This window comes from Sinocyclocheilus grahami, unplaced genomic scaffold (assembly GCF_001515645.1).
Source record: "Sinocyclocheilus grahami isolate Dianchi unplaced genomic scaffold, SAMN03320097.WGS_v1.1 scaffold233.1, whole genome shotgun sequence".
NCBI classification, from domain to species: domain Eukaryota; kingdom Metazoa; phylum Chordata; class Actinopteri; order Cypriniformes; family Cyprinidae; genus Sinocyclocheilus; species Sinocyclocheilus grahami.
In genome coordinates this window covers 225,327-243,780 of record NW_015505412.1, presented here as the reverse complement: position 1 = coordinate 243,780, position 18,454 = coordinate 225,327, and the positions used below count along the sequence as shown (strand labels likewise).

The following is an 18,454-nucleotide window of genomic DNA, read 5'->3' as shown; positions in this document are numbered from 1 at the left end:
CACAAAATAATGATCTTTAAAAGAGCATCATATGACCCCTTTAAGCTGTTTTTGTTTTTTGTTTTTCAGCTGGAATCACTGGTAGTGTGATATGCATTTTGGGATCTGCAATGTGATGGAGGGCATCAACCACCAACAAGAAAACATTACGATTTTTATGAATATCAATAAATTGCAATAAACACACACACACACACACACACACACACGGTTTCAAAATTTAAATTGCTGCTTCAACTTTTACATTTACATTCAGTCATTTAGCAGATGCTTTTATTCAAAGCGACTTACAAGTGAGGACAATGGAAGCAATCAAAATCAACTAAAGAGCAATGATATGCAAGTGCTATAACAAGTCTCAGTAAGCTTAACGCAGTACACGTAGCAAAGTTTTTTTTTTTAATTATGTAATAAATAAAAAAACAGATAGAATAGAAAAAGAATAGAGCAATCTAGTGTCAGTCCTTTTTTTTGGATAATTGTATAATAGAAATAAAAAGAAAACAAATACAAAAAGAATAGAGAAGCTAATCTAGTTCAGTAGTCGGCCTAGTTTTTTTTAGTTTAGTTAGAAAATGAATAGAGTGCAAGTCTAAAAAGGGCAAGTTTAAAAAAAAAAAAAAGAATAGAATAGGGAGTGCTAGAGTTAGAGGGTCAAATAAAGATGGAAGAGATGTGTTTTTAGCTGATTCTTGAAGATGGCTAAGGACTCAGCTGCTCAGAGTTGGGCAGGCCATTCCACCAGAAGGGAACATTTAATGTAAAAGTCAGTGAAAGTGATTTTGTGCCAAACGTTTTATTTATTTATTTATAAATCAATCACAACGTACAGTTTATTGCACTTTTAGACTATTTTTAATTAAAAAAAATTATTAGGAAATTTTAAGTGGAAAAGTGAAATAGGCAGGAAAAAATGTTGGGATAATATTTTGACTGTAAATTATGAGTTAATAACACACGAGGTAAGCTATATGAATAGCCTATAAAGTTGCCTATTTAAAAGAATGAAAGAAAGAAAGAAAGAAAGAAAGAAAGAAAGAAAAGTGTTATTTCAACAAACCTTAAACTGCTCAAAGAGTCACTCAGAACCATATAAAATATTCTTATGCAAAGGTTTTGCAAATCTCCAGTGAAACTTGTAAGCAAATTCCTCTTAAGCTTCCACTACCTTTGGTTTGATGTAACCCGGCCCATCTGGTGAAGAGAGTGGCCCAAAACTCAAAGAACTGGGGGGAGAAGTGAAGATAGAGGAGGGCAGATCGGATTGAACAGATCTCCCACCGCACATCACATCTGACGATTCAACAAACTTGCTTGGGGTACATTTCTGTCGTGTTGACAGCTAAATTACTTTTTAATGTTCGAGTAACTACAGTCTTTTGAAGTCGCGTGATGATGGATCGTCAAAGTTTGCGAGATGCAACTGTAGCGCTTCGTCGTCCGCGCATGATGTAGTTTTTCCTTAAACATTTGCTTTTGCAAAACAAAACAAATTCGCCGATGGAGTTTCGTGACAGAAACCAAGGCACTTTTAGCATTTTTGTTTTAAGTACATAACGTTGTTTTTCGGATGCACACTGGACAACTGAGCAACTGACTAACTTTACAGCATCAAAACAGGTAAATATGTATTTCGTTATGATTTACTCTTAAGGTTAGCAAACACAGTGTGCATGCAGTTTCATGGGAACGGAGTTTCCATTTCATTTTATCTCTCAATTGTTTTAAATGTCGCGACATCAACTTGTATTGGAACGTGTCATGTGCTATAGCCATGTTGATGAGAAAAGGATTTAGCAGTTTACTTTTCATAGTAGCTATATTTAGTGACTTGAGCAATCTCAAACTTTTGTCAAGTGTCCTAGGTAGGGATGGGAATCGTAAAGAATTTGGCGATTCTTTTCTGATTCCGATTCTTCTGAACGGTTCCGGTTCTTAAAGATTCGTTTAGTTTTTAGGCTACTGAATGCCATTCTCAGCAGTCTGCCGCCAAATGTCTTGATGATCTGAGATCTGGATATAAGAAATACCAAACAGACTTATGCAATCCAAATAGCCCTAATTATATTAAATATACTATAGCTACAACTAAATGCTATGTTTATAACTTCACGTTGGCGCTTAACTACTCGGATTGAAGTTCTTTAGCCTTGTATACAACATAACAGTACATCAGTAGCCTAACAGCTGATTTATTTCGAGTCCAAACACGACAAAAGTGTGGTTTAGGAAGTGAATCAGATTGATTAAGTAACCGACTGATTTATAAGCTCACAACAGTTATTTGTTCTGGAATCAAACCTCACTTATCGCGTTGTTTGTTTTTAAATCATGAGTTATTCGTGAGCAAACACAGTGTGCATGCAGTTTCATGGGAACGGAGTTTCCATTTCATTTTATCTCTCAATTGTTTTAAATGTCGCGACATCAACTTGTATTGGAACGTGTCATGTGCTATAGCCATGTTGACGAGAAAAGGATTTAGCAGTTTACTTTTCATAGTAGCTATATTTAGTGAATTGAGCAATCTCAAACTTTTGTCAAGTGTCCTAGGTAGGGATGGGAATCGTAAAGAATTTGGCGATTCCATTTTCGATTCCGATTCTTCTGAACGGTTGCGGTTCTTAAAGATTCGTTTAGTTTTTAGGCTACTGAATGCCATTCTCAGCAGTCTGCCGCTAATTGTATTGATGATCTGAGATCTGGATATAAGAAATCCCAAACAGACTTATGCAATCCAAATAGCCCTAATTATATTAAATATAGGCTACTATAGCTACAACTAAATGCTATGTTTATAACTTCACTTTGGCGCTTAACTACTCAGATTGAAGTTTCTTTAGCCTATACAACATAACAGTACATCAGTAGCCTAACAGCTGATTTATTTCGAGTCCAAACACGACAAAAGTGTGGTTTAGAAAGTGAATCAGATTGATTAAGTAACCGACTGATTTATAAGCTCACAACGGTTATTTGTTCGGGAATCAAACCTCACTTATCGCGTTGTTTGTTTTTAAATCATGAGTTATTCGTTCAGGATCAAGACTATGATTTTGATTCACTTCAAAAGAACCGGTTCATAAGAGTCGTTGGCAATCAGGCTACTGTAGGCTGTATGTTTAAGATTGAGTGAAGGCATAGAATTGTAGAAAGCAATGTTGGTGAACCGAACGTCATTAAAATAATTCAGTTCTGGTTTAGAAACATGTAACCGGTTCTCAATAATAAACAGTTCCCGGCTGTTCCCTTAAAATGTAGTCTGTTTGTAAATGCCATGCATAGTTAGTTTGTTCAAGTTCCCAAAGAAGATTTTAAAAAATATGTTATGTCTATAATTTACCAAGCACAACATTTATTTGGTTTTTCTTTGGTTTTTCTGTTGAAACACAAGCTCAGGTAGGTTAACTAGTTGCCAATTTATAAAAAAAATCCTGCAAAGAATTTAGGTATTATCTAAGTTTCACTTTGTGTGTTTAAAGAATTGGCAAAAAAGTGCGGCAAGAGTGTGCCTTGTTTTCCTGAAAAACAGAAAAGTGTGTGCATGTGTTAAATTTAATGTGATGCCCAGTTGAGAGCATTAGCATAAGAATAAAAGGTCTTAGTGAATTTACCATTGTGTAGAATGAGAAGCGCCAGCAGTCAGAGGCAAAGCGAGTGAAAGGATTCAAAAAGAAAAAAAAATGATGGTGCATTCAGATTATTCAGCCTGGTTTGGGCTACGGTCATCAGCTTCTGAAACATGGGTCGACCGTGTCACTTTCATCTTCCCTTCCTTGCAGCTCTGCACATTTTCACACATTTCCCTCTTGTCCTGCTGCCTAAATCAGGGCTGTTCAGCCTTGGAATCCCGCGGGAGATTTTAACAAATGCTCATAAAGGGGGTCTGACATTGCACATTTACCGGCCAAGGACGAGACAAGACAATGTGATGACATTGAAGGAAAAAGTTTTAGAAATACCTCTGCTACCAAATAATGATCTTTAAAAAAGCATCATATGACCCCTTTAATCATTGTCATATTCTTGAGAATACAAATGCAGTTATTTTAATGTACATCCTCAGCAAACTAAATGAATTAATTCTCAAGTTAAAAAGGTGTAACTCTTTGGAATCTCAAAGAGCTGAACTAGACCTAGACTTTATATCTTGGTCAACACTGTGGCAAGACCTTGAATCTCTTTATCGCCACGCAAGAGTGCCTGAAGTACACTTGTGCCTCAAAGTGAATTGATGAGACTTTAATAGCCATTAAAAGTGCTGTGAAAGACAGCTGTGTTACAAGTTTGTGTGCCGTGTTTCTAGTGTCGATCTGAATTGAAGATGAGGGCAGTGTGGTGAGAAAACAGAGATGTGAGAAGTGGTAGCTGCTTACATTCATTTGCCCTCTCAAAGGCTGTTCTTTGAAACCCATCTCCTTGGCTTTGGCCCGTAGGACACGGGACAATCCCTGCATTTTAGTAGCTGGTGTCGGACACCTCTCCAGACATCTGCCTCATTCTCTCACAAGTGTCTGGGGTTAATTAGGATCACATCACATCCGGTTTATGAGTGTGGATGGGGTCCTTCAGTTTTTTTTCTCCCTCTTTCTCTCATGCAACTAGCAGAGCATCATTGTTAAAGGGTTAGTTCACCCCAAAATGAAAATTCTGTCATTAATTACTCACCCTCATGTTGTTCCAAACCCATAAGACCTTCGTTCATCTTCGGAACACAATTTAAGATATTTTTTATGAAATGTGAGCGCTCTCAGACCCTGCATAGACAGCAATGCAACTGAAATGTTCCCAAGTCCAGAAACGTAGTTAGGACATCGGTAAAACACAGTGCATGTGACATCAGTGGCTCAACTTCAGTTTTGCGAAGCTACAAGAATACTTTTTGAGCGCAAAGAAAACAAAAATAACACAATTTATTTAACAATTCTTCTCCCCCGAGTTACATCTTCCGCTTTACAAAATCAGCGAAAGGCCAGAGTTTGATTGATTGACCTCATTAGTCATTGGCAACTTTTGCTTAAAGGAAATAAGGCCCATTACAAAGAGTCCTAGTGCCTCAGAAGAAATAGCAAGTTTTTGTTTTGAGGGACTAGTTGATCTTTTACATATGCTGGAGACTCACCATATGTGTTATTTTTAATAATGCATCAATGCATTTTATATGAATTCCAGATCCCAATGGATTTGGAAAAGGTTGTTGGTGTAATGCATGCTCATGTGCGCGGGTAAAGAAAGTACATGGGCAAGAATGCCGTTCACCTTCCTCTGAGGCCTGTTAAGTTGTAAACCTTCTTCTTTGTTCTCCTTTGCATTTTTTTTCCCTCTCAGACGTGCACTCTTTCATTTCCTTTGTGCTGTGGGCTGGCGAAAGAACAGCTGGAAAATGAACAGTTGAAATGTATACTGTTTACATTAAGTTATATTTGACTTGCCATAGCTGTGACTCTAAACACAGTGAACGGCTAACATTTCCCAAACCACACGTCCACCTGTGATTCATGCAAACCTCCAGACACAGTATGCGGAGGACGGACCTAAATTTATTTTATTAGCTGACCATGAATAAACATCATACTCAACCAAAATTACAAGTCTGTATTTGAATTTTAGATGAGGTGTAGTGACAGCTGAGTACGTTGGAATATCCATAGAACATTAAAACAAGCTGTGGTACTGGGAATTATATGTATAGAAAACGGTCAGAATGAGTTCAGTGGTTCTCAAACTGCATAGGAGTTTCCCACGACTCAATATAGTCCTTTTTCCCTTTGGAATAATTAAGCTTTTTCAGTGTTATTTCTAATGTATGATCTATATTAAATGTTATACAGGAGCAATCAAAGTCCATGCACCACATTGATATTCTTGCACTAAAAAAGTCTAAAGAATACAAATATACATTATACTTGTTATACAGATTGTGAACATTTTAGTTCAATTCTCGAAAGAACATGTAGTGCAACTAGTGTAGCCCAATTCTCAAGCAAGTGACTCTGAATCAATACTACTTCTTAGTAAATTGTGTAAACAGTGTAGATTGATTCCCAATCAGATGACTCTAATTAGTATGTTCTTGTTAGTGAACCAGAAACATAAAGTGCAGTTAGTGTGGACTGATTCCCAAAAATGATTGACTCTAATGAGTCAATTCCTTTTAGTAAATTAAACTCACACTGCTTACTAATCAGTGTTGTTACTGATTGGTTATTCACATGACGAAGTGTCATTTAACATACACATTTTGTATTTTGTCAGTTAAATTAAACGTTTTTGCTTTTTTTGTATTTGTTTAGTGTTGTTATTAAATATTCAGGCCAGTTATTATATTTGTGCTGTCTTAAAATTCTGAGACAACTCAATTAAAGTGTGTTTTTTATACATTTATTACTGAAATTATCTACTATTTATCAGTGGAATTACATTTCTTTTTTCGGAATACTTCTTGAAGCTACTAAAAGAATCATTGATGAAGCTGTTAAGGAACTGGAATTGTTAATATGAATAAAAAAAACCAGTACAGGAATCGATAAATTCTTTACAAATCCCATCACTGTCTTGAATTATTATTTTTTTTGATCAAAGGTGGTACTTATCCTGAAAAGTTTGTGAACCACTGAGTTGGTAGAAGTTTTACTTGATATCCTTCTCAACAAGGGAGGACAGAATATAAACCTGTGTGTGTGTGTGTCAGGATAGGCCTTATGTGCAGCTTACTATCAAGTCAACAGCCAGCGTTAAATCAAAGTGCCGTATGACACTGTGGCCTCTGAGGGTTACCTTTGATGTGCTAGTTAATTAATTCCTGAAGGGCTGCTGACGGGCTATCCAGTTCTCCATTGTGGGAACCTCTTCACAGCGGCTGCCTGTATCGTTGTTACAGTTATTGTATCATCTTCACAGTCGCAGTTTACCCTCTCACTGTCACAGGCTCAAATAATAGCACACTGTTCCAAGTGTTTGTTGTCAGAGCTAATCGGATGCAGAAACCGAGTCTGAATTGCAGAGGCCACCGGCGGTTCGCCGAGGTAGTCTTCTTGTTTCCGGAGTTATTGGAAACAGAGAAGTCGATGCAAGGGAGTTGTGATTTATCAGGCGGCCTCCCAGCTCCTGACCAGACTTGCCAGGAATGGAGTGGGCAGATAGATCAGTCTCATTGCGTTCCATAGGATGAGCAGGGAGATCCAAAGAGGAGCACTGAATCCCCGCCAGGCCACAGACTCCTTTCCAACAGGCTGGAAGACGAGCTGGATGTGTTGAGCAAGGAGAAGCCATGTGGTAAGCTTTAGCAATCAGCCCGCTCTGTTCCCCCGACACGCATGTCCACTCCCACTCCTGGCCTCTCTCTGAACGCCGCGCTCGCTGTGGAATTCTCTGACTACGCTGTGCTGGATAAGGATCATGTGTGTCCCTGTCATCATCTCGCAATTCCCGGTGTAGCTTAAATATATGACTCCCCACATTGGGACCTTTAGAACAGTGAGCATCTCGAAGATTAGAAACATTCATGAAAAGGGATGGGAAAAGGGAAAATACTGTCATTATTTTGTGCATAGCAATGTTAAGATGTGGTCTATTCTATACTCAAAACAATAGAGTGCTGAAGCAGAGAATCCTAAAAGCTGGAAACGAGTGACCATCAATAATGGGTTATTGGTTACATGGTTGAAATAAGGTCTGTGGTTAACATAAGCTCAGGATATTTTCACAGCGACATAAAATACATCAGTATTTCCACGCTCATGATTTTTATTAAGCATTTTTGTGTCTTGAAAAAGGCCATAGCTAACAAGTGGCTAAATGGGATTACAGAGGTTGTCTGGGATATTGTTTGTGCATGCGCTCATTCAAACTATTCCAACTCAAACTTTCCAGCTTGTAGATTTTAAATAAGGATCATAAGATTTGTCAGAAGCTTAGTGGTGGTAACATTGGAATAATTCGACGGTGGTGTATTTTGTTCGTAGGATAGCTTTAGCTTTTTACAGTACGTCTGGCGATTTTTATTTAGGCTTCAAAATTCATAAAAGTTGTGTTAATTTGTGAAGCTTACTTTGATGATCAAAACGTGGAAGAACCATAAACTTTTGTTGGTCACAGAGCCTATTTTCTGCAGTAATCCAAAAGCCAATAGAAAAGTCCTGTTGGCTTTTTGTGAAGGGAACCAGAGTGATGCAAATTTACAGAATGACCTACACAATTTCGTCATCCTTCAAGCGCTCTATTGTATGGCTTCAGAAAACCTTTGTTTGGACCTCTTTTATCATCCTTTTTGTAGATTTGGAGCTTGACAGCTCCTGGCCACTATAACCTGGTGTTCTTATAAGCATAATAGCTTATGAGAAAAAAGGTTTGGAGCAACATGAGGGTGAGTAAATGATGACAGAAGCTGTATTTTTGACTGATATTTAAAATTGATATTTATAATAGTGCTGACAATAAACTATAGGTCTCTAATTGGCCAGCAGGTTATCACAGCCAACTCACAGATGGACGACATGTCAGGGTGTAAAGCAGCTGGTAAAGTTAGGAATCCACACAAACACCATCACACGTTACAGATACCAGTGTGTCTCCACCCTCCGGACCCCTGCACAGCTGATAGACCACTGACTTGCAAAACAGACAACAACAAAAAAGCTGTAAAATAGGCTCACACATGCCGACACCATGAAGAAATCATCAGAGAGACCAAGATAACAGAGAAGCCTCACACTTTGAACTGAGGAGATGCGTGGACCTCAGGGTTCACGGATGACTTTATATAGGAGAATGATGGACTGATATTTTCAAGATAGGACTGTGCATGTAGCTCATAAACCAAACATTGAAATGATAAATTGGATAGTTCTAGCTCTAGATTCTGTTCAGACGAGGTGTGCTAATTATATTGCTTGCTTTTTTATTCTGATCACTATTACTTAAAATTAAACAATACATTTAATTCAAATAATATGAATAAATAAATAACAAATTGTACATTTCTGATAATTTAAGAATTGTTTATTCAGATTATTTATTAAAATTAAACCATAAATTTAATTAATGTAATATGAATAAATAAATAATAAACTGAACATTTCTCTATTTTATCATATTGCTTTTTTTTTGCAATTTTATAAAAGCAAAACACGCTTGAGGTCATGCACCACAGTGATTTTATTTATTTATTTAAACTGAATATTTATGGAGGATCATATTTATAAAAAAAATTATAAATATGTAAATAAAAATATATAAATAAATGAAAAATAAGCAAAAGAATAAAAAGTTCAAATAAAAGTTAAGAAGAATATAAAGTAAAATGAACAGAAAATAATTAATAAAGGGAAAGTAATACAAAAATCAAATTAGTTCTTCATTTCTTTATTTATTTTAATTTCTGCAGGTTTAGGCATCCATAGTTATTGACTAATTGAAAAAAAAAAAATTTTTTAACCATTGTTAAAATACATTGGCTGTTTAAAAACATGCATAATCACGAAAACAGCCATGTGCTGGTTGTGCAGTTAGCATTCATAATATTTCCTTAGCCTAAATTATATTAACCCGTAATGATACAGAACACCCTCAAGCTGCCGAGCCAAACTGTACAGTAAAATACGTCCCATTCAGCAAGTTAGCTGCTAATTACGTTGAAACTACATTACACCACAACTATAATTGCCTTCACAAGCGTGTAATTAACATTTGTGTATGTTGCTTTCTGGGAGGACAGACAGAGGGATGACAGCTGGGCCTGTAGCGAGAGAGCGCTAACTACCCATTTGGTTTAGTGACCCGAGCAAATGGTGTGCAGAGAGAGCAAATTCTTTCCTGAGATCTGTGATGTGACACGCAACAGCTGCACTACACTCTGTTAAAGTATCCTCTCAGTAAGCCTCACCTTATTTATAAACACTTGCAGTATAAACACAGCTCTCATAACGATTTAATTAGGTGCACAAACATATACAACTACATTCTCAGCACACTCAACAGAGCTTCGCTTTGACCCTCGCTGAGACGCTTTCTGAAACGATAGACTTGGTTGTAAAGTCAACATCTGTTTCAGATTTTTAGGAGGACAAAGAGATCAACCACAGGATATTGCATATATGCAGGGGTTTAGGGGTTGGGGGGGATGGGTAAGGTCATCCTTTGGTCTTTGAGACGTTTTCCTTGCTGGTCAGCGGGGTATATCTGCATGCCAACTCATCAGGTCTGTCAGTGTTCAGAGGAGGATGTTGTAGTTCTGCTGCTTTGCTCTGAAACATCTGACTTCTGTGCTCATTCATATTCATGGTTGTTATGAAGGTCAATAGTGAGAGATTCTGATTGCATCATTGAGTATGTGCAGCATTATTATATTCCAGAAATAACAAGATCTTTCATGTGGGTTGATAATTATGAACAGTAAACATCAAAGAAAATTATTTTTTTGGCATTTAAACAGTGGAGAGCAACAATGCAAGCACATTTAGTTTAGAAAATGGTGAATTTAGCATCATTCTTCAATGGTAAGGCTTCATTGGGTGTGTTAGAATGGGATACAATATTGTTTGTAAAAAGCATTTTAACTTTAAATGACCAAGATTGACTTGACCGTAGGTAAAAATTTACTGAACAGTATTCCCAAATTTTTTTTTTTTCAGATTTTTTTAAATGTTGCATGCATTATATGATAAAATTTTACAATTAAAAAAAAAAAAGTGTTACTAAAATCATCATAATTTAGCAATTTTTACTGCAAGATATACTGTATTGTCTATCAGTCATAAAAGCACAGTTATTGTTCTAATTAGGGCTGGGCGATATAGCTAAAACATTTATCAACGATATAATGTTTCATATCATGCGGTATCGATAATTATTATTTATAACCTTTTTTAAAACAAAAAGCAATATGATCGATATAGCTAAAAAATGTATCAACGATATAATGTTTCATATCATGCGGTATCGATAATTATTATTTATAACCTTTTTTAAAACAAAAAGCAATATGATTTTTTTTTTATTTAACCACTGTATTTATAACACAATTTATTGAGACAAACAACAAATATTTTTAGTTTTAACAAACAAACACAATAAAAATTAAACAAACTATACTACCATTCAAAAGTTTGTGGTCGGTAAGAATAAAAAAAGAAAAAAAAGTTTTTTTGTAACGTCTCATATGCTCACCAAAAACTGCGTTCATTTGATCAAAAATACAGTAAAAACAGCACTACTGTGAAATATTATTACGATTTAAAATAACAATTTTGTATTTTAATTTATTTTCAAAATGTTATTTATTCCTGTAATGAAAAAGCAGAGCTGAGTGCTCAAGAAACATCTCTTATTATCAATGTTTAAAACAGTTGTGCTGCTTAGGTTTGTGGAAACTGATATATTTTTAGAGCATTATTTGAAATGGAAATCATTTGTAACATTATAAATGTCTGTTACTATCACTTTTGAACAATTTAATGCATCCTTGCTAAAATCAAATTATTCATTTCTTTTAAAAAAATGAATTAATTTAAATGATATTATAATGGAAAGGTGTTGTAGTGTGTTAAAGTCATTACTCAAAAGTGATGTAATTATGGCTCAGTGGAAGTAAGTGATCCCATTATAATATAGAGAAAGCAATTAGTAATTTATAATTGATAACCATTTTAGAGTCACTTTCCTGACCCTGTTGACCTCACGACATTATATGCACTTCATGTTTGTAATGTTATCCATGTTCCTGGATAACAAGATGGCACTTTCCACATGCAAACGGGCACTGAACACACAATTAAGATTACGTATTAGGAAACAATCTTGTCTAATCACTTAGAAATGAGTTCTTTTGAATACAATTCACACTTGCATTTATGACCGCTCAGCATGGTTTAATGCAAAAGATAAGATGCCAAAGAAGACTAGAGAGGTCTTCAAGTAAGAGGACGTTTGTTTTCCATTGTGTTGTGTGAGGCAAGCCGTAACACAGTTGAAAAGGAATGAGGCTCCAAACCAAACATGCTCATGTCATTAGCATACAGAAAGTGTTTATTTGTTAATTTAGCTGTTTATTTATGTATCTATCCTGTGGTTTGTTTTTCTGCTAAGAGCTTATAATGCTATCGGAGTGTTGAACAGAAGCATGTGCTTCTAGAATTGCACTCGTCACTTATTGATAGAAAATGTTCAGCTGTATAAGATGGTACATGGTGTTTCTTCAGCATCCATTTGATTGCGCAGAAGGGCCACAGGGTTTTCTCACTCATTATCTCTGGGTTTTGTCGACCTGTCCTTTTTTTCACCCTCCCAGTGCTGTGGGGTGGATGGTCTTTTTTCACACCTGTTGCTTCCTTTCAGACTGATTACAGGCACTGAAAGAAGCCGTCAAAGCTGCCTGTCATGTATTCAGGGAAAAAAATGAAGAAAAGTTCATGGAGCTTCCTGGAAGAAAAATGCTTTTGACACTTTGGGAGTCCACATAATTGCTGGTGTTAAGTAGTCGGTATAATTGCACTCCTGAAAATGGAGGGAAAGTTGTGAAGATAAAGGGGATTGTGTCCAGTTTTAATTGCTTGACTTCACACTCATTATCTCTGGGTTTTGTCGACCTGTCCTTTTTTTCACCCTCCCAGTGCTGTGGGGTGGATGGTCTTTTTTCACACCTGTTGCTTCCTTTCAGACTGATTACAGGCACTGAAAGAAGCCGTCAAAGCTGCCTGTCATGTATTCAGGGAAAAAAATGAAGAAAAGTTCATGGAGCTTCCTGGAAGAAAAATGCTTTTGACACTTTGGGAGTCCACATAATTGCTGGTGTTAAGTATAGTCGGTATAATTGCACTCCTGAAAATGGAGGGAAAGTTGTGAAGATAAAGGGGATTGTGTCCAGTTTTAATTGCTTGACTTCATCTGCCTTTGTCAAAACTATTGGCTGGAAGGAAATCAAATTTACAACAAGTATAAAGTGAATCAAATGTCCTCCTACGGCTCTTCCCTTACAGCATACTTTTGTGGAATTGTTCAGCTCTAATCATTATCTGTGACGGAGAATTTGTTAAGGTGGTCTGCACGGTCAATCCGTGAGCAGGAGTGTTCAAAGGGGGGATTTTGTGAACGGTCACGACTGAACTTTCTGGCCAAGCAGTAGGTGGGGTAATGCGGTAGGGGGCGGCTATGGAGGATTAGCCCACAAGCCTGCGTGGTCTCACACCCCTCTGTCATGTGGACCTGAGATTCTGATCCTTTTCACACGCTGCATTTGTCAAAGCAGCCACGCAGAAGAACAGATAGCTTTCTTGTCGTTTTTTCACCCTCGCCGCCACCTGTCCACTCGGTTACGCACACCTGTACTGTCAGATCTTCTCGTCAAAGGGTCAGAGTTTGGCTTAGACAGACCTCGACAAGAAAAGAGTAATATGGGGGACTTGTAAATCGGCTATGCAAATCAGTTGGTAGAATTTTGGCCATTTTGGGATGGTTAGCCTTAGCTTTAGAACCACCAACAGCCCTGCCATTGAATAGTGCACAATTTTCTAAATTGAATTAAAAGTTGAATAGATTTCATTCATGCATTCATTCATTTTAAGTGAAATAGCATATAAATACTATTCAAAAGTTTTGGGTACATTTTATTTTATTTTATTTTTTAAAGAAATTAATACTTTGATTCAACAAGGATTCATTAAAGGGGTCATATGACGTTGCTAAAAAAATTATTTAGTGTATTTGGTGTAATGAAATGTGTTTATGCAGTTTAAGGTTCAAAAAACACATTATTTTCCCCATACTGTACATTATCGTTTCTCCTCTATGCCCCGCCTTTCTGAAACGTGTCAATTTTTACAAAGCTCATCATTCTGAAAAGCGAGGTGTGCTGTGATCGGCCTGCAATCTAGTGCGTTGTGATTGGCCGAATACCTCAAGCGTGTGACGGAAATGTTACGCCCCTTACCATACTGTGATGCCGTGTCCCGGCGCAACGAGACAAAACCAATAAAACCCATTACAAATTAGGCATTTGTTGCTAATCTACACTGCTCAAAACTCGCATTTGAATCGTCAGTGGCAAATCCTTTAAATATGAAACGTACTTACAGGGTGTAAGTCAGCATTATTTGTCAGCATCATAGACTGTATAGGGTCAGCATGCACCCCGAAGGGGAAACGGGAACTGAATTCACCGGAACACCGGCATTTTAGGCTACTCTCACAGGAAACAGTCCTTGTAAATACAACTTAACCACTGATTTCTAGTTGTGTCCTCTTTTGGAAGGCCAAACAAAGTAGTTTCGCTTTCACAACGAAACACAGCGTCTCCATGACATGGCGGCGGTGGCGGCAGCGGCAGCGACAGCGACAATACTACAGCGAGAATCAAAGTTACGCCTTCTTTCTTTGCGTGAACATTTGGGCGGCGTTATGCAAATCTTCCCACACAGTGACGTAGACATGTGGGGGCGTGTCTAAACGAGGCGTTTTAGGAGGGCTAACTTTTATAAACAATTTCTCTTTGGGTTTGAGACTTTAGTCTTTGCAACTTTAGGGATCTTATCTATTCAAGAACAGCTTGTAACACTCCAAAGAGAAAGGAAAACTTGAAATCGCATCATATGACCCCTTTAAAATGATCAAAAGTGACGGTAAAGACATTTATAATGTTACATAAGATTTCTATTTTAAATAAATGTGGTTCTTTTGAACTTTCTATTTATCAAAGAATTCTGAAAAAAATTATCATTTAATTATGAAAGCAGCACAGCTGTTTTTAACATTGATAATAGTAAGAAATGTTACATAAGAAATACATTTTAAAATAGAAAGCAGTTTGTAATTTGTGCAATTTGTAAAAATACTTCAGTTTTACTGTATTTTTTGATAAAATAAATGCAGCCTTGGTGAGCATAACAGACTTCTTTCAAAAACATTTAAAAAAAATTGTACCGAGCCCAAATTTTTGAATGGCAGTAATATTTATATAATCATAAAATATAAATAAATATTATTTATATAATATTTATTTATATAATCAGTTATATATTATATTGGCTTTGCTCTCTAGCTATCGGTAACAAGAAATAGTTTGATGCGCGCTATAATAACGTTGAAATAATTAATTATCGTCTTTGACAGGTATTTATGAGTCATTGTTACTGTGTCGATTCCAAGGCAGATTTGGCTGCAGTAATACTTGTTACTGGCAAAAGAAGGTGACCAGTGCCAGTAATAGCATGTTTGTGTTTGACTAATGTCATCAAAAGTGATTCAGTTCATTTAACATTCTCTTTTAACAATCGTGCTAATGATATGGAACAAGAAAAACCTTAAGTCCTGGAAGGTGGTTTCCATTAGAGACATATAGAAATGTCCCAGTTGTTATAATTGGCCTGTGTACATTTGATGACAACACTGACTTCACATGCAACATTAGGAGGCATCTCCTTTACTTACATCTCCAAAGGAAAGTATGAAGAGGTGTCAGTGAGACAGGATGGCAAATGTACCCTCTTGGCTAACAAGCACTGAGACAGATGCTGGCCAACTCCAACAGTCCACCTCTAATCGGCTTACCTTGGCAAAGGGATGTTTGTCTGGCACAAGAAAAGGCTGATGAATGTGGCCACAGGTACTCTTACAGGATGCTGAACATAAGAAAATTATATTTTGGATTTGCATGTAGAAACAACATTCAAAAGGTCAAAAATAAAGCATCGTTTAGTTTGCATGCATATTTTTCCTTTTGCAGCACACTAATATGCTAGCTATTTTCCCTAATCGGTGCTTGTGGTATGAAAAATGCAGGTGTTTTTTTTTGTTTGTTTGTTAGGGAGGGTTTTTTGAGAAGGAAAATATAAAGTGTATTGCAGTGTGTGTTCTTTATCTCAGTTGTTTTTTCCCCAATTTCCCTTATTTTGATTTTTAATTTGAGGGGGAATGGGCTGCCAAATAGCTTGTTGATTATGGCAAAAATTTGATAATTTTGGTCAATATTGAGATCAGGATTATTTATCACAATTACTCATTGATTTTGGCAAAAAAAAAAAAAAAAATTCCCTGACCATTCAACTAAAAAGTAAAAATTGAGTAAAAGGAAAAAAAAATAACATACATAAAATAATAAATAATTATATAAATTTAAATAAGATTGAATTTGAATAAGATCAACAGTAGTGTACTTCCACAAGCTACTAAAATATTTTAAACAATTATAGAGGTTCTGATCAATGCAAAACAGAATGCTGCACAATAATCTTTTATCTTGATTATCTTGTTTTCGTAATCTTCGTAATGTAAGTAAATCAAGCCAAAATTTGATTAATCACCCCGCTCTTCGATCTATTCAACATTTAGTTGTTTAACTATGTGTTACATAATATGAGTGTTGATGTGAAAATGATTGTTGCCCTATTTATTTAAACTAATTCTGAGTGCATCATGCTTTGCATACATACTTATTTGGTGTAATGAAATGTGTTTATGCAGTTTAAGGTTCAAAAAACACATTATTTTCCCCATACTGTACATTATCGTTTCTCCTCTATGCCCCGCCTTTCTGAAACACGTCAATTTTTACAAAGCTCATCATTCTGAAAAGCGAGGTGTGCTGTGATCGGCCTGCAATCTAGTGCGTTGTGATTGGCCGAATACCTCAAGCGTGTGACGGAAATGTTACGCCCCTTACCATACTGTGATGCCGTGTCCCGGCGCAACGAGACAAAACCAATAAAACCCATTACAAATTAGGCATTTGTTGCTAATCTACACTGCTCAAAACTCGCATTTGAATCGTCAGTGGCAAATCCTTTAAATATGAAACGTACTTACAGGGTGTAAGTCAGCATTATTTGTCAGCATCATAGACTGTATAGGGTCAGCATGCACCCCGAAGGGGAAACGGGAACTGAATTCACCGGAACACCGGCATTGTAGGCTACTCTCACAGGAAACAGTCCTTGTAAATACAACTTAACCACTGATTTCTAGTTGTGTCCTCTTTTGGAAGGCCAAACAAAGTAGTTTCGCTTTCACAACGAAACACAGCGTCTCCATGACATGGCGGCGGTGGCGGCAGCGGCAGCGACAGCGACAATACTACAGCGAGAATCAAAGTTACGCCTTCTTTCTTTGCGTGAACATTTGGGCGGCGTTATGCAAATCTTCCCACACAGTGACGTAGACATGTGGGGGCGTGTCTAAACGAGGCGTTTTAGGAGGGCTAACTTTTATAAACAATTTCTCTTTGGGTTTGAGACTTTAGTCTTTGCAACTTTAGGGATCTTATCTATTCAAGAACAGCTTGTAACACTCCAAAGAGAAAGGAAAACTTGAAATCGCATCATATGACCCCTTTAAAATGATCAAAAGTGACGGTAAAGACATTTATAATGTTACATAAGATTTCTATTTTAAATAAATGTGGTTCTTTTGAACTTTCTATTTATCAAAGAATTCTGAAAAAAATGATCATTTAATTATGAAAGCAGCACAGCTGTTTTTAACATTGATAATAGTAAGAAATACATTTTAAAATAGAAAGCAGTTTGTAATTTGTGCAATTTGTAAAAATACTTCAGTTTTACTGTATTTTTTGATAAAATAAATGCAGCCTTGGTGAGCATAACAGACTTCTTTCAAAAACATTTAAAAAAAATTGTACCGAGCCCAAATTTTTGAATGGCAGTAATATTTATATAATCATAAAATATAAATAAATATTATTTATATAATATTTATTTATATAATCAGTTATATATTACATTGGCTTTGCTCTCTAGCTATCGGTAACAAGAAATAGTTTGATGCGCGCTATAATAACGTTGAAATAATTAATTATCGTCTTTGACAGGTATTTATGAGTCATTGTTACTGTGTCGATTCCAAGGCAGATTTGGCTGCAGTAATACTTGTTACTGGCAAAAGAAGGTGACCAGTGCCAGTAATAGCATGTTTGTGTTTGACTAATGTCATCAAAAGTGATAAAAATACTTCAGTTTTACTGTATTTTTTGATAAAATAAATGCAGCCTTGGTGAGCATAACAGACTTCTTTCAAAAACATTTAAAAAAAATTGTACCGAGCCCAAATTTTTGAATGGCAGTAATATTTATATAATCATAAAATATAAATAAATATTATTTATATAATATTTATTTATATAATCAGTTATATATTATATTGGCTTTGCTCTCTAGCTATCGGTAACAAGAAATAGTTTGATGCGCGCTATAATAACGTTGAAATAATTAATTATCGTCTTTGACAGGTATTTATGAGTCATTGTTACTGTGTGTCGATTCCAAGGCAGATTTGGCTGCAGTAATACTTGTTACTGGCAAAAGAAGGTGACCAGTGCCAGTAATAGCATGTTTGTGTTTGACTAATGTCATCAAAAGTGATTCAGTTCATTTAACATTCTCTTTTAACAATCGTGCTAATGATATGGAACAAGAAAAACCTTAAGTCCTGGAAGGTGGTTTCCATTAGA

At 36.2% G+C, this 18,454-nt stretch overlaps 1 protein-coding gene across 1 annotated transcript in view; it reads left to right on the top strand.

The window, feature by feature from the left end:
* The first annotated feature begins 1,330 nt into the window (after window positions 1-1,330).
* Window positions 1,331-18,454, top strand: part of LOC107597558 (zinc finger protein GLI2-like) — an 87,632-nt gene continuing 70,508 nt past the window's right edge. Inside the window, exon 1 of the mRNA XM_016288689.1 lies at window positions 1,331-1,620. The gene's annotated coding sequence lies outside the window, so the exon portion shown is untranslated. The remainder of the gene's footprint in view (window positions 1,621-18,454) is intronic.